This window comes from Saccopteryx leptura, chromosome 2 (genome assembly GCF_036850995.1).
Source record: "Saccopteryx leptura isolate mSacLep1 chromosome 2, mSacLep1_pri_phased_curated, whole genome shotgun sequence".
NCBI classification, from domain to species: Eukaryota; Metazoa; Chordata; class Mammalia; order Chiroptera; family Emballonuridae; genus Saccopteryx; species Saccopteryx leptura.
The window spans coordinates 382965682-382981182 of record NC_089504.1 but is presented as its reverse complement, the minus strand read 5'-3'; the positions used below and the strand labels follow the sequence as shown (position 1 = coordinate 382981182).

General features: G+C 48.6%; 1 pseudogene; it reads left to right on the top strand.

Annotated features, from left to right (window-relative positions):
* Positions 1 to 13266: 13266 nt before the first annotated feature.
* Positions 13267 to 14073, top strand: LOC136392463 (large ribosomal subunit protein eL15-like; annotated as a pseudogene).
* The last annotated feature ends 1428 nt before the right edge of the window (positions 14074 to 15501 follow it).

Sequence of the window (15501 nt, the reverse complement as noted above, 5' to 3'; positions counted from 1 at the left end):
GATCCCTGGTCAGGACACCTCTAGGAACAGCTCAATGTTCCTGTCTCTCTCTCTCTAGCTCTCTCAAAGAAAAAAAAAAGAAGAAGAAAGAAGAAAGAAAGAAAGAAGAAAGAAGAAGGAAGAAGGAAGAAGAACAAGAAGAAGAAGAAGAAAAAGATCATGGAAAATAATCTTGCTGACCTGTAAAGCATTACTCATTAAAATTCTTACCATTCTGCCTGACCAGGCGGTGGCGCAGTGGATAGAGCGTCGACTGAGATGTGGAGGACCCAGGTTCGAGACCCTGAGGTCACCAGATTGAGCGCGGGCTCATCTGGTTTGAGCAAGGCTCACCAGCTTAAGCCCAAGGTCGCTGGCTTGAGCAAGGGGTCACTCGGTCTGCTGTAGCCCCCCAGTCAAGGCACATATGAGAAACCAATCAATGAACAACTAAGGAGCTGCAACGAAAAATTGATGCTTTTCATCTCTCTCCCTTCCTGTCTGTCTGTCCCTATCTGTCCCTCTCTCTGACTCTGTCTCTGCCACTAAATAAATAAATAAATAAATAAATAAATAAATAAATAAGATTCTTACCATTCTTTCTAAAAAAAAAAATTAGAGCAGGAATTTAAAACATGGAAAGAGAAAAACAAGCAGCTCAATGGTCAGTTATCAAAACCAACCAAGATCTCTAAAACCACGGAGGCTCAGTGGGTGTAGAAGGTCTGGCTCTTATGTTTTATGACTGGCAATGTGTTTTTCCAAGATAGCCATCTTCACCCTGGTGGTTGATAGATCCCAGCCCCTTGGGATCACTGTCTTGATCCGTAGGGCTCCGGCTTGAACCCAAGGTCATTGGTTCAAGCCCCAGTCAGAACACACATGAGAAGCAATCACTGGGTACACAACTAAGTGGAAAAAAGAGTTGATGATTCTCTCTTTTTCTCTCTCCCTTCCTCTCTCTCAAATCAATGAAAAAAAAAAAAGATGTTTGAAGTGGACACCTTGGCAACAAAAGCTTGTCAGGCACTTGCATTATAAAAAGAAAAAAATTCCAACTGAGCAAACAAAACCAATTTAGTCATCAGAGATTAGTTTATTTTGCAAGACTAATGATGAGATTCAGGGAAGGCCACCCCAAAATATGCCACTTTGGCATACTGTATTGATTGTTTTGAATTAAAGTCAGTTAAGAAACAGCCAGACCTGAGCAGGCGGTGGTGCAGTGGATAGAGTGTCAGACTGGGACTCAGAGAACCCAGGTTCAAAACCCTAAGGTCACCAGCTTGAACATGGACTCATCTGGTTTGAGCAAGGCTCACCAGCTTGAGCCCAAGGTCACTGGCTTGAGCAAGGGGTCACTCACTCTGCTGTAACCCCCTAGTCGAGGCATATATGAGAAAGCAATCAATGAACAACTAAGGCACTGTAGCAAAGAACTGATGCTTCTGGTCTCTCTCCTTTCCTGTCTGTCTGTCCCTATCTCTATCTCTGTCACAAAAAGAAAAGAAAAAAAAACAGCCAGGGAAAGATGGACACTCTGGCCCTCCTTTGCCCCCCACCCTCAAAGGAGGAAATAAATTTCCCATGAAAGGAAAACTCCCAGTACCAAAGAAAAAGGCATTCTTATCACGTGAGACAGGGAATTCAGGGCTGAGAAGGTATATAAACAAACTTTATTACTTCTTTAGTAATTTGCTACCCCAAATCCAATCCCTTTGTTAATTCTTCACAAATAATTGTTATTTGCTCTGGCTAGTTGCACAGTGTATATAGAGTGTCCAAGAGTGCCACGGTTACCAGTTTGATCCTGGGACTTGATTCCAAGAGCATCAGCTTGCACCCAAGGATGTCAGGTTGATCCCAAGGGCACCAGCTCCTTCCTGAGGGTGCCAGCTAGATCCCGAGAAGCCAGCTCACCTGAGGTCACCGTTTTGAGCTCTGGTCAGGGAACATATGAGAAGCAATCAAGGGGGGTCCACAATTAATTGGAACACCACGTTGATACTTAGTTGATGCTTCTTCCCCTCTCTCCCTTCCTATCTCTCAAAAATAAAATATAATTGTTTCTTTGCTTAAAAGGAATCAAAGCTGCCAGCTTTAATCATCTCTTTGAGCCTCATTCCAAGTCTTGGTTTGAGTACTCTCATTTTTGCAAAATTTTTGGTGTGTGCTCTATAAATTACTACTTTGTAGTAGTAATTGGTTTTACTTTGCTTATTTATGAATCTTTGTTAGAGGCAACTGTGAAAAAAATAAACTGTAGGGAGGATAAAAGTGATAACTATTTGTAAAGCCAGTAGCCACGGCCACCATCATCACAGCCGCCTGGCCCATGCAGGTTCGCATTGGATTCAGACAGTCAGTAAAGAAACAACGGAGCCAAAAACTTGCACCTGGCGGGCAAGTAAAAACACACACTGAGCTCCAAAACCCACTCACATTCAGTGCTCACAAAGCTACTGACTTATATGAGTTTCCTAGAATCAAAGGTTTCTAGCTCACCAGACTTTATTCACCTCTGTTCCCCATCTCCTTCCTTCTCCCTGCACAAACGCTGCACAAACTGGCTTCTCACTTAGCACGCCACCATCTTGGCTACTTCTCCTGGCCTCCTCCACGTGGCCGTACTCTACTCTCCTCTTTGCTCTCTCCTCTAATGATAATCTTAGGAACCAAGAGAGCAAGCTCCCGTTCTGCCCCCATTTTATAGTGCAGAAATCAAAACCTTTAATTCAATATACAAAATAGGGTAGTCTCTAATACAAAAGTCACTTATCAGAGACATGATGGGATTGCACCACCCCACATCAAAAAGGGTGGGGGCCCTGGCCGGTTGGCTTAGTGGTAGAGCGTCGGCCTGGCGTGCGGAAGTCCTGGGTTCGATTCCCGGCCAGGGCACACAGGAAAAGCGCCCGTCTGCTTCTCCACCCCTCCCCCTCTCCTTCCTCTCTGTCTCTCTCTTCCCCTCCCGCAGCTGAGGCTCCATTGGAGCAAAGGGATGGCCCGAGCACTGGGGATGGCTTCTTGGCCTCTGCCCCAGACGGTAGAGTGGCTCTGGTTGCAACAGAGCGACGCCCCGGATGGGCAGAGCATCGCCCCCTGGTGGGCGGCCGGGTGGATCCCGGTCAGGCGCATGCAGGAGTCTGTCTGACTGCCTCCCCGTTTCCAGCTTCAGAAAATTAAAAAGAAAAAAAAAAAAAAAAAAAAGGTGGGAAAGGTTTAATCTTAAAACCAAGCCCCAGGCTACAAGGATCCTGCCTGCCCACAGCCCACCCCCAACACACATTAACATCACCTGGGCAACGGCTTCCACGTGGGCAGCGCCATCTTTAACAAAGTGAGTATAATATATTTTATCTGCCCAACACTATTTTTTTTTATTTTTTTTTTATTTATTTTTATTTTTGCATTTTTCCGAAGCTGGAAACAGGGAGGCAGTCAGACAGACTCCCGCATGCGCCCAACCGGGATCCACCCGGCATGCCCACCAGGGGGCGATGCTCTGCTTGCATCCAGAGCCATTCTAGCGCCTGAGGCAGAGGCCACAGAGCCATCCTCAGCACCCGGGCCATCTTTGCTCCAATGGAGCCTCGGCTGTGGGAGGGGAAGAGAGAGACAGAGAGGAAGGAGGGGGGGTGGAGAAGCAGATGTGCGCCTCTCCTGTATGCCCTGGCCGGGAATCGAACCTGGGACTCCTGCATGCCAGGCCAACGCTCTACCAATGAGCCAACAAGCCAGGGCCCCAACACTATTTTAACACAGTCTGTTCAGAATTCTCTTGGTCTCAAAACTTTCCCTCCTTGATGATAAAAATATTACTTTCCTTTTGGTATAAGGAGGTATAAAGCCAGGAGCCAGGGCCACCACTTCATCCACCTGGCCCATGCAGGTTCGCATTGGATTCGGACAGTCGGTAAAGAAACAACAGAGCCAAAAACTGGTGGGCCATAGTCTTTAATCATAGCTTGCACCCGGCGGGCAAGCAAAAACACACACTGGGCTCCAAAACCCACTCACATTCAGTGCTCACAAAGCTACTGACTTATCTGAGTTTCCTAGAATCAAAGGTTTCTAGCTCACCAGACTTTATTCACCTCTGTTCCCCATCTCCTTCCCTCTCCCTGCACAAACTGCACAAACTGGCTTCTCACTCAACACTCCGCCATCTTGGCTGCTTCTCCTGGCCTCTTCCACGTGGCCTTTCTCTGCTCTCTGCTCTCTAATGCTAATCTCAGGAACCAAGAGAGAGCAAGCTCCCGTTCTGCCCCTATTTTATAGTGTAGAAATCCAAACCTTTAATCCAATATACAAAATAGAGAAGTCTCTAATACAAAGTCACTTTCTGAGGCATGATTAGATTGTACCACCCCACATCAAAAAGGATAGGAAAGGCTTAATCCCAAAACCAAGCCCCAGGCTACAAGGATTCTGACTGCCCACAGCCTGCCCCCAACACACATTAATATCACCTGGGCAACGGCCTCCACGTGGGCAGCGCCATCTTTAACAAAGTGAGCATAATATATTTTATCTGCCCAACAGGAGGACATTTTCAAATGGTAATTTCACCTCTTGCTTTTAAGAAAAAGGGAGGCCCTGGCCGGTTGGCTCAGCGGTAGAGCGTCGGCCTGGCGTGCGGGGGACCCAGGCTCGATTCCCGGCCAGGGCACATAGGAGAAGTGCCCATTTGCTTCTCCCCCCCCCTCCTTCCTCTCTGTCTCTCTCTTCCCCTCCCACAGCCGAGGTTCCATTGGAGCAAAGATGGCCTGGGCGCTGGGGATGGCTCCTTGGCCTCTGCCCCAGGCGCTAGAGTGGCTCTGGTAGCAACAGAGCGACGCCCCCTGGTGGGCGTGCCAGGTGGATCCCGGTCGGGCGCATGCGGGAGTCTGTCTGACTGTCTCTCCCCGTTTCCAGCTTCAGAAAAATACAAAAAGAAAAAAAAAGGGAAGCGAGAGTGTTTTTCTTGTGTTTGCTGTTTTCTAGTGTCTTTAATTCAAAACAGTTAATATGCCAGAGTGGCCAATTTGGGGTTGGCGTATTCTAAACTCCTTAGATTATAAGCATATTCACAACTATAGACACCAGATTCTGAAGGGTGGTTTTCTCTGTGGAGGCGGGGGCCATAGTTACTTGAAGCTTCCTTTCAACCTGACCCAAATGGTAATTCACAAGTATTTGTACATTATTCTTTATAGTAACAGATTAAAAGCACCAAACTAACAAACACGTCATCGCAAAAATAAAAATTAAGCCGGATAATCTTATTCTTGGATGCGTGCCTCATGCCAAAACCCTGGTACTGTATTTTATTAGCCCTCCCTGTGCCCTGGGATCAGGACTGCCAGTACACGTGACCCGGGGCAACTGGGATCGCTGATCACACTACACCAGCCCGCCCCCGCCCCCTAGCTCCACCCTGCGCGCGGAGCATGCTGGGGCTGGGCAGACTCACCCGCCTCCTGCGCTCAGCCTATGTCCTGTGCGAGGGGGTGGGGATTAGTAGGCAGGTTGCCTTGGCAACGGGCAGCTCCTGCAACGGATATCTAAGTACGTGCTGGTCCGTTATGCTCGCGCTGGTGACCACTGCGGCCACTGTGCCCAGGACCTCTGAGAGTGGCTGAAGAGAAGGGGTTAAAAACCTCTAAGGAGTAGGGAGCCTGGGAGCGTGCATAGTGTTGGGGCCTCTGAGGGAGAAAGAGAAGGGGCTGGGGGCTGGGGAGGGGGGGGTCTCAGATTGTTTCGGATCCTGGGTAGAGGCGGGCGTCGGAGACGCTGGCTGTGCCCACTGGGCTAGGGGAAAAAGCACCTCTGAATCTTCCGCAGAGTTCAGAGTCTGAGTGGAAGGAACTGTGCAGTCCCAGAGGGAGAGGAGGGGAGTGAGGACAGGAAGAGCCATGAACTCAGAGTGAAGGGGGGGGGGGGATGTATACGGAAAAGAAAGTGAGGAGGCCTCCTCACAAAGCAGAGCCTATGGCATTATTCTCCATCCTTATAAAGCACATCATTGAGTAAATCATGATATACTTACCAGTTTTTCGAAATTATTATTTTTTTAATATACAAGATAAAATTGGGAAAAAAACAGGGGAGAAGGGGGATGGAGCGTATAGAAGGAAAAGAAAGGAAAGCTCCTTTGACCTGAATCAAGGGTCCAGTTCTGAAGCAGGAAGGGAGCTTAGAGGTTGCTTTCACATGCAGTTGGAAGTCTGACCTTAGCTCTTTCTGGTGCGTAAAGCTCCCTCTTAACCCTTTACCTGTAGAGCATTTACCCTTCCGGTTAAAGAGGGAAATGAGGGTCAGATGGACAGTGGCAATGTAAGGAAGGGATGTCATTGTAAAGTGAGGGAGAGAATGGCACCATGTTCTCAGCCTGCTGAAAACTAGACACTGAGTTTAAGAGAAGTATAGGTCATGAACATACCAGTCCCATTTCAGGACTTCTGGGTGTGGTGGACCAAGTATGAGACTAGGGGTGTGGAGAAGACCCTCTCTCAGTAATTCCTGTTAATTGGGAGAATTCATGTGGGACCCATTTCTTGGGGCTTGACACCCCCCCCCACCTTGTTCATGCTTGTTCATCCTTTGCCCCAGGGCAACTTAGGGTCTCACTCATATCCCTCAGAGAGGAACTTGGTGGTCTTCTCCCAGTGATGTAAGGCAAATGACCCCTCTGCCTTTAGGGAACATGACTGTTGATGGGGAGGCTATTGAGCTCCCAAAGTTTTCTGAAGCTGTTTTGTCATTTGTAAAATAATCACTGCTCTTTCTCCTTCTGAGGTGAGGCACAACGTGCCTTTAAAAAGGGTACAGGGCCTTCAAATGCAAGGATGTTACCAGAAAGACCAATCCACATGGATTGGGGAACCATTGAGGGAAAGAAGAGGCTGGAGTCAACCTGTTCAGGACAAAAACTACTGCTTTTTGCTGTCCTATTTGCCAAAAAGGCCAAGTCAATTGGTTACCAGTATGTTTGCCCTCATTTTCCTTGGCGCTGCTGAGAGTCCACAGACCTGGATTTGAAACCTGGATCTGTCACTTACTAGCTGAGTGATCTTGGGCAAGTCATTTCAGCCTTCCTGCTTAAATAGAACTAAGATGGCTTCTGAATGAAACCATATAAAAACCAAGCCATTTCTGGCCCCAGTTGAAAGTCACTGCTGTGGGGAAGGGGCCCTGGATAGGAATCAGTTAGAGACAGTTATTTTGTCACCAATTGGAATGGCCTTGGGACAAAGCACTGGAGCTATCTTTTTTTATTTATTGATATTTAGAGAGAGAGGAGAGAGAGAGAGAGCGAGAGAAGGGGGAGGAGCAGGAAGCATCAACTCCCATATGTGCCTTGACCAGGAAAGCCCAAGGTTTCGAACCGGCAACTTCAGTGTTCCAGGTCGACACTTTATCCCACTGCGCCACCACAGGTCAGGCCACTGGAGCTATCTTGATCTCAATTGCTTAGACTTCATTCCTTATGCTGTCAACTTCAACATTTTTACCTCCCTCAGCCTTAGTATCGAACTCTTGGCCTCGGTTTTCTCATGTGTAACTTGGGGACGATGATTCCTATAAGAATCAAAAAGCTTGGGATAAGGAAGCTATTAGGTTATATTCCAGTTTAAATGCATTAAGGGGGGTGTTCAGTTCTAGAGAGCAGCAGATAGCATGGCATGAGAACAGAGCCATAGAGGAGGTTAAGACCTCATTAAAATAGATGATAAAAATCTGACACAGAAGAACTGAGAGGCACTGAGTCTTCAGTGAAGAGTTGGTTGGAAAAGAAGCCTAAACATAAAATAATGTATGTCAACTGTATGTAACTGAAAAAATTAAAATGGGCCTGGGAAGTTGCTCAGTGGATAGAGTGTTGGCCCAGTGTATGGACATCCAGGTTCGATTCCCAGTCAGGGCACACAAGAGAAGCAACCATCTGCTTCTCTCCCCCGCCTCTCCCTCCTCTCTCCTCTTCCCCTTCTGCAGCTAGTGCAGGGGTCCCCAAACTTTTTACACAGGGGGCCAGTTCACTGTCCCTCAGACCGTTGGAAGTCTGGACTATAAAAAAAAACTATGAACAAATCCCTACGCATACTGCACATATCTTATTTTAAAGTAAAAAAACAAAATGGAAACAAATATAATATTTAAAATAAAGAACAAGTAAATTTATTTATTTATTTATTTATTTATTTTGTATTTTTTTTTCTGAAGCTGGAAACGGGGAGAGACAGTCAGACAGACTCCCGCATGCGCCCGACCGAGATCCACCCGGCACGCCCACCAGGGGGCGATGCTCTGCCCCACTGGGGCATCGCCCTGCCGCGACCAGAGCCACTCTAGCGCCTGGGGCAGAGGCCAAGGAGCCATCCCCAGCGCCCGGGCCATCTTTGCTCCAATGGAACCTTGGCTGCGGGAGGGGAAGAGAGAGACAGAGAGGAAGGGGGGGGTGGAGAAGCAAATGGGCGCTTCTCCTGTGTGCCCTGGCCGGGAATCAAACCCGGGTCCCCCGCATGCCAGGCCGACGCTCTACCGCTGAGCCAACCGGCCAGGGCCAAGAACAAGTAAATTTAAATCAACAAACTGACCAGTATTTCAATGGGAACTATGGGCCTGCTTCTGGCTAATGAGATGGTCAATGTGCTCCTCTCACTGACCACCAATGAAAGAGATGCCCCTTCTGGAAGTGCGGTGGGGGTGGATAAATGGCCTCAGGGGCCGCATGCAGCCAGCGGGCCTTAGTTTGGGGACCCCTGAGCTAGTGGCTTAACTGGTTCGAGCATTGGCCCTGGGCACTGAGGATAGCTTGGTTGGTCCAAGTGTCAGCCTTAGGCACTAAAAATAGCTAAGTTGATTCAAGCATTGGTCTAAGACAGAGGTTGCTGGGTGGATCCCATTCGTGGTGCATGCAGGAATCTGTCTCACTATCTCCACTTTTCTCACTTAAAAAGAAAAGAAAAGAAAAATGGGCCCTGGCTGGTTAGCTCAGTTAGAGTTTCTGCCTGGCATTTGGATGTCTCGGGTTCAATTCCCAGTTAGGGCACAGAGGAGTAGTATCTATCTGCTTCTCAACCTCTCCCCTCTTGCTTCTCTGTCTCTCTTTCTCTTTCTCTCCTACAGCCATGGCTTGATTGGAGTGAGTTGGTCCCGGGTGCTGAGGATGGCTCCATTGCCTCTGCCTCAGATGTTTAGAAGAGCTCAGTTGCTGAGCAATGGAGCAACACTCCAGATGGGCAAAGCATTGCCCCCTATTGGTCTTGCTAGGTGGATTCGGTCAGGGTGCCTGCAGAAGTCTGTCTTTGCCTCCTCTCCTCTCACTGGACAAAAAAAGAGAGAGAGAGAGAGAGAGAAAGAAAGAAAGAAAGAAAGAAAGAAAGAAAGAAAGAAAGAAAGAAAGAAAGAAAGAAAGAAAGAGAGAGAAAAGGAAAAGGTTTTAAAATGGACAAAAAAGAACATAAATAAATAAAAAGAATTATAATTTTTAAAAAAGAAAAGAAGGCCTGACCTGTGGTGGTGCAGTGGATAAAGCGTCGACCTGGAAATGCTGAGGTCGCCGGTTTGAAACCCTGGGCTTGCCTGGTCAAGGCACATATGGGAGTTGATGCTTCCAGCTCCTCCCCCCTTCTCTCTCCTTTCTCTCCCTCTCTTTCTCTCTCTCTCTCTCTCTAAAAATGAATAAATAAAATTTTAAAAAAAATTTTTTTAAAAAAAGAAAAGAAGCCTGAACAGAAGTCATGTCAACACACAACACACTAAAAATAAGCAATCTTTTTTTTTTTTTTTTTTTGTATTTTTCTGAAGCTGGAAACGGGGAAAGACAGTCAGACAGACTCCCGCATGCGCCCGACCAGGATCCACCCAGCACGCCCACCAGGGGCGACGCTCTGCCCACCAGGGGGCGATGCTCTGCCCCTCCGGGGCGTCGCTCTGCCGAGACCAGAGCCACTCTAGCGCCTGGGGCAGAGGCCAAGGAGCCATCCCCAGCGCCGGGGCCATCTTTGCTCCAGTGGAGCCTTGGCTGCGGGAGGGGAAGAGAGAGACAGAGAGGAAGGAGGGGGGGGGGTGGAGAAGCAAATGGGCGCCTCTCCTATGTGCCCTGGCCGGGAATCGAACCCGGGTCCCCCGCACGCCAGGCCGACGCTCTACCACTGAGCCAACCGGCCAGGGCCTAAGCAATCTTTTTTTTTTAAATTGGTTTTAGAGAAAGAGGAAGGGAGAGAGAGAGACATCAATTTGTTGTTACTTATTTATTCATTCATTGATTGATTTTTATATGTGCCTGACCAGAGATCAAACCTTCAATGTTGGCATATTGGGATGACACTCTAACCAACTGAGCTACCTGATCAGGGCACAATTCTTTTTTGTTTGTTTTTTATTGTCTTTATTTATTTATAGAAGCAGGGAGAGAGAGACAGAGAGACAGGAACATCAAGCTGTTCCTGCATGTGCCCTGATCAGGGATTGAACTGGCAACCTCTGTGCTCAGGACAACGCTCCAACCAACCGAGTTAACTGGACAGGCCTTTTTTTTTTTTTTTAGATAAAGTGATTATTTAGATTGAGGGGGAAATTATGAATTTTACCCAAAAAAATACACAATCACAAATGCAAGAATAATATCCTGACATCGTTTCTTCTTTTTTAAAAACCGTTTTATTTAATTGCTAGACATATCTTTACCTTTAAAAATTATCTCCCTTCCTAGTTTTTGACTAAAGACTCTTTGATTACCTTTTTATGTGGCCATGATTTTGTAATATTTCCTACAGAAAGAAGAAATAAATCTGTCTTTTTTACTTTGGCAGTAAGCTTGTCCCCAAAAGCCATTTAGGCACCAAAATGGCTATAAGTAAGTAGACACAGGAGTGATTTCAGGGTGCATAAGTATATCCCATTCAACCCATACTTTAATGATCCCTCAATTTTACCTTCCCCTTAGCCACATCCAAAATACCCACAGCTACTCCCACAGGAATTGTATGACAGAGGGAACTTACAATGGAAAGAGACAGTGGACCTTAACCACCTTGTAAAGACATCTGCAAATTTTTCAAAAGCACTTGACAACTGAAAGCATTGCTAGGGCCCCTCCCAGGACAAACAGAGGCCCAGTCACAAGCTCCATTTACCTTGGACATAAATCCACCTCTGAATAATTGCAGCTCTGTTTAGCTCAAGGGGAGATAGAGCCTTTGAACAACACTGAAGACTGGTTTGCTCTTAATTGTGGTTGATTCTGTCTTGACACACAAGCTCCCCAGCCCACCTGCCTCCCTTTACCACCCCCCTAGAAGCTTCTTGAAATTTGTGCCCAGTCCAAAAATCTCTCCTCTAGACGGAAGAGGGTCTTTGGCCCTGAGGAGAGTTCTCCCTACTGAGCTCACCCTGCCCTCTCTTGCACACACACAGCTGGTCAAGCTGACCTCTGAACCATAGGCACACTTCCTAAAAGGGCAAGTGGCGGAAGCCAGAGAAGCTGATTCAGGTCCCAGACAGGTCTTTCAGAGTCCTGTGCCAACTCCCCTTTACCTCCCTGTCCTGTAATTGGACTGCTGAAAACTCATCCACAAGTATGAAAAAAACATGTCTTCGGAGAGGGGAAACAGGAGAGAAAAAATGCAGACAAATAGCAAGAAAAAAAGCCACAGTTTGGAAGGGCGGGCAGTGGGGTAAGGGCAGTTCTCCTTTTATGCTGTACCTGAGGCTGCCATAACTTGACCTCTCAGGGTCTCCGGTTCCCCTTTAAAGTAGGGCTGCTAATACCTACCTCAGAGGGCTGTTGTGAGGATAACTTGAGGTAACGTCTGAAGAAATTGCTTGGGAACTTGGGAAATGTCACTCGCACTGTACCCCCTCATAATCCTTTTGGTCAAAGGGGGAAAGTAAAAGTAGATGCAGAGGTTCTGAACCCAGGCCTGGCCTTGCCTTTTTGGGGAAATCGCTCTGACCTTTACTCAAAGCTAACCCTGCCTCAGGCAGAGCAGCCCTGCTCAAGACAACTCCCTCAGCCTGGGGCAGGCAGATGCCATCACAGAGAAAATTTGAGCTCTTTTGGTGGGTGGCCTAGGGCTGGCCCTTTGGAGAAGCCTGGATAACTGAGGAGTTGCTCTTCTAGCTCAGCAGGCCGCAGCTGCCTGGAGTAGCCCAGTCTGCCCCTCTAGGGACTGCAGGGAAGGGGACCAGAAATGGCAGGGGACCAGGATAAGAAAGTGTGGGGGAGGCCAGTCAGGGTGGCGGACATAGAGTGGCCATGGGACCGGAGCCAGGCAGTGAGGAGCAAGGGGCCCAACTTACCAGGGGCTGCAAAGCCAAGGGTTCGCCCAGTCTCTGGGCCCAAGGGGCAGGGTACCATCAAAGCCAGAGGCCCCAGCTGCAGGGCAGAGAACCAGCTGGAGTGTGCCGGCCTTCTTGCTTCCCTGGTTGATTTTCCTCCCAATGATACCTGGTGCTTGCTCTTCTTGTCCCCTCCCCACTTCCCACTGCCTCCACTCTCTGAATGTATTCTGTCTCTTCAACATGTACAGAGTGAGTCCTTTAAAAATCAAAAGGCTTAATAGTCAGGGGTTCACTTCCAGAAAAGAAAATGAGTGTCAGGTTGTAGGGATAGGCTGGCTGAGGTCAGGGGAAGGAAGCTGAAGATGACTTCACCATTGAGGATGAAGAGGAAGAGGAAGCCTAGGAGTGTGTGTGTGTGGGGGGGGGGGGCAAATGGGGCTCAGTGGAAGGGCTGCTGCTCAGCAGCCTATTAGGAGCCTGAAGTGGCAGAGAGAGACCTTTACAAGCTGGGTGGCTTGCTCTGCTTTACCCCCAGGAGGAGAGTGGGTACCACTGGGCACCCAAGTGGCAAAATTGGCCAGATCCCAAGAAAGAACCCAAAGGAGATTAATTGAACCTGACTACTTTGTTTTCCTAAACTCTTGGGTCAGTGATATTGCCACTGCTTGCTGAGCAGAGTGGCTGGGTGTGACTCGGTAGGGAGAGAAAGGGTGCCCCAGGGAGAGGGAGGCCATCACCCATTTCATTCATTCCCCCTTTGAGGCCCCATAAGGAGTGTAGATTCCCCCATCCAGGCCTTGGGGATGGGTCAGAATGTGGTTATTGAACTCCAAGGGCACATGGCACCCTAAACTAAAATGTTCTCCCTATTCTTTCCTAAATTAGGGCCAAACTGAAAGTCCAAATTTGGCTCAGGTGTTCTGCAAAGAGATAAAATAATAAAGATAGTCCAATAAACAGTCCATATAGAAATGCCCTCTCACTTTCCATCTGGCTGCAATCATTAGATAAGCCAAGATGGGCACTTACAAGTACATCCAACAGCTATGGAGGAAGAGGCAGTCCCAGGTAATGAGCTTCCTTCTCAGGACGCTACACAGGGCCCCTGTCCCGCCCAGCCCGATAAAGCACACAGGCTGGGATACAAGGCCAAGCAAGTTATGTCATATATCAGATTCGTGTGTGCCGTGGTGGCCACAAACACCCTGTTCCTAAAGGTGTGATCTAGAGCAAGCCTGTCCATCAAGGTGTTAACCAGCTAAAGTTTTCTCAAAGCCTTCAGTCAGTTGCCGAGGAGCGAGCTGGACACCACCACTATGGGGCTTTGAAAGTTGAAGATTCCATGTACAAATTCTTTGAGGTTATGGCCTGACCTGTGGTGGCGCAGTGGATAAAGCATTAACCTGGAAACACTGAGGTTGCCGGTTCAAAACCCTGGCTTGCCTGGTCAAGGCACTTATGAGAGTTGATGCTTCCTGCTCCTCCCCCTTCTCTCTCTCTCTCTCTCTCTCTCTCTCTCTCTCTCTCTCTATCTCTATCTCACCCCCCTCCTCTCTAAAATGAAATAATAAAAAAAATTTTGAAAAAAAAAAATTCTTTGAGGTTATCCTCATTGATCCATTCCACAACGCTACCAGAAGGAATCCTGACACCCAGTGGATAATCAAACCAGTCCACAAGCATGAGGAGATGCGAGGGCTGACATCTGTAGGCTGTCAGAGCCATGGGCTTGGAAAGGGCCACAAGTCCTACCACACTATTGATGGTTCTTGCTTTGCAGGTTGGAGAAGGCGCAGCACTCTCCGGCTCCACCATCACCACTAATATAAGTAATCTTTGGAAAATTCTTACCTAATACACAATTTAGGCAGTCAAATAAAAAGAAATGCTCTCTATGAATTTCCTAGAGTATGAAATTTAAATTAAAAAATTAAATCCCTTCCCCTTTTAGGTTAAAGTTCAAAGAAATAAAAACTGAAAATCTTGGCCCTGGCTGGTTGGCTCAGTGGTAGAGCGTTGGCCTAGCGTGCAGGAGTCCCAGGTTCGATTCCTGGCCAGGGCACACAGGAGAAGCGCCCATCTGCTTCTCCACCCCTCCCCCTCTCCTTCCTCTCTGTCTCTCTCTTCCCCTCCCAAAGCCGAGGCTCCATTGGAGCAAAGTTGGCCCGGGTGCTGAGGATGGCTCTGTGGCCTCTGCCTCAGGCGCTAGAATGGCTCTGGTTGCAACAGAGCGGTGCCCCAGATGGGCAGAGCATCGCCCCCTGGTGGGCATGCCGGGTGGATCCCGGTCGGGCGCATGTGGGAGTCCGTCTGACTGCCTCCCCGTTTCTGGCTTAGGAAAAATACAAAAATATAAAAAATAAAACTGAAAATCTTAAGATTAAAATATTAAAATCTAAAACATTCACAGAGAGCCCAGCCATCTGTCAAAGCCCAGTGGCTGGCCCTGGCCGGTTGGCTCAGCGATAGAGCGTCGGCCTGGCGTGCGGGGGACCCGGGTTCGATTCCCGGCCAGGGCACATAGGAGAAGAGCCTATTTGCTTCTCCACCCCCACCCCCTCCTTCCTCTCTGTCTCTCTCTTCCCCTCCCGCAGCCAAGGCTCCATTGGAGCAAAGATGGCCCAGGCGCTGGGGATGGCTCCTTGGCCTCTGCTCCAGGCGCTAGAGTGGCTCTGGTCGCGGCAGAGCGACACCCCAGAGGGGCAGAGCATCGCCCCCTGGTGGGCAGAGCATCGCCCCTGGTGGGTGTGCCGGGTGGATCCCGGTCGGGCGCATGCGGGAGTCTGTCTGACTGTCTCTCCCCGTTTCCAGCTTCAGAAAAAAACAAACAAAAAAAAACCCAGTGGCTTTTACTTCCTCTCCAGGGCTCTGTGCCCGCCTACCCACGCAGTGGGCATGGGAGGCTGGGTCACTCCTGGAACGGGGTCCTTCTCCACATCTCAGCATTTTAACCTGTCATGTGCTTCCCTTTTCAAAGATCCAGAGTTACTAGGATGAGGCAGATGGTAACAGCCTCATAGCCTTGCCTACCACAGGGAAATCCCTGGGGCAGCCTTCAGGCTGCTGGGTCAGCCCAGAATCCAGTGTTTCACCCCATGTAGATCCCTCTTCCTGCTGCCTCCAACCCCAGCAAAAAATACTTGTCAGCTGACAGAAGGAGAGCAGACAGGGAAGAGTGTGATAGCCCAGACCCGACACCCTGGGAGTCTGACTTAATAAAGGGTCAACTTCAGCCCTGTTGGATCATGTTCC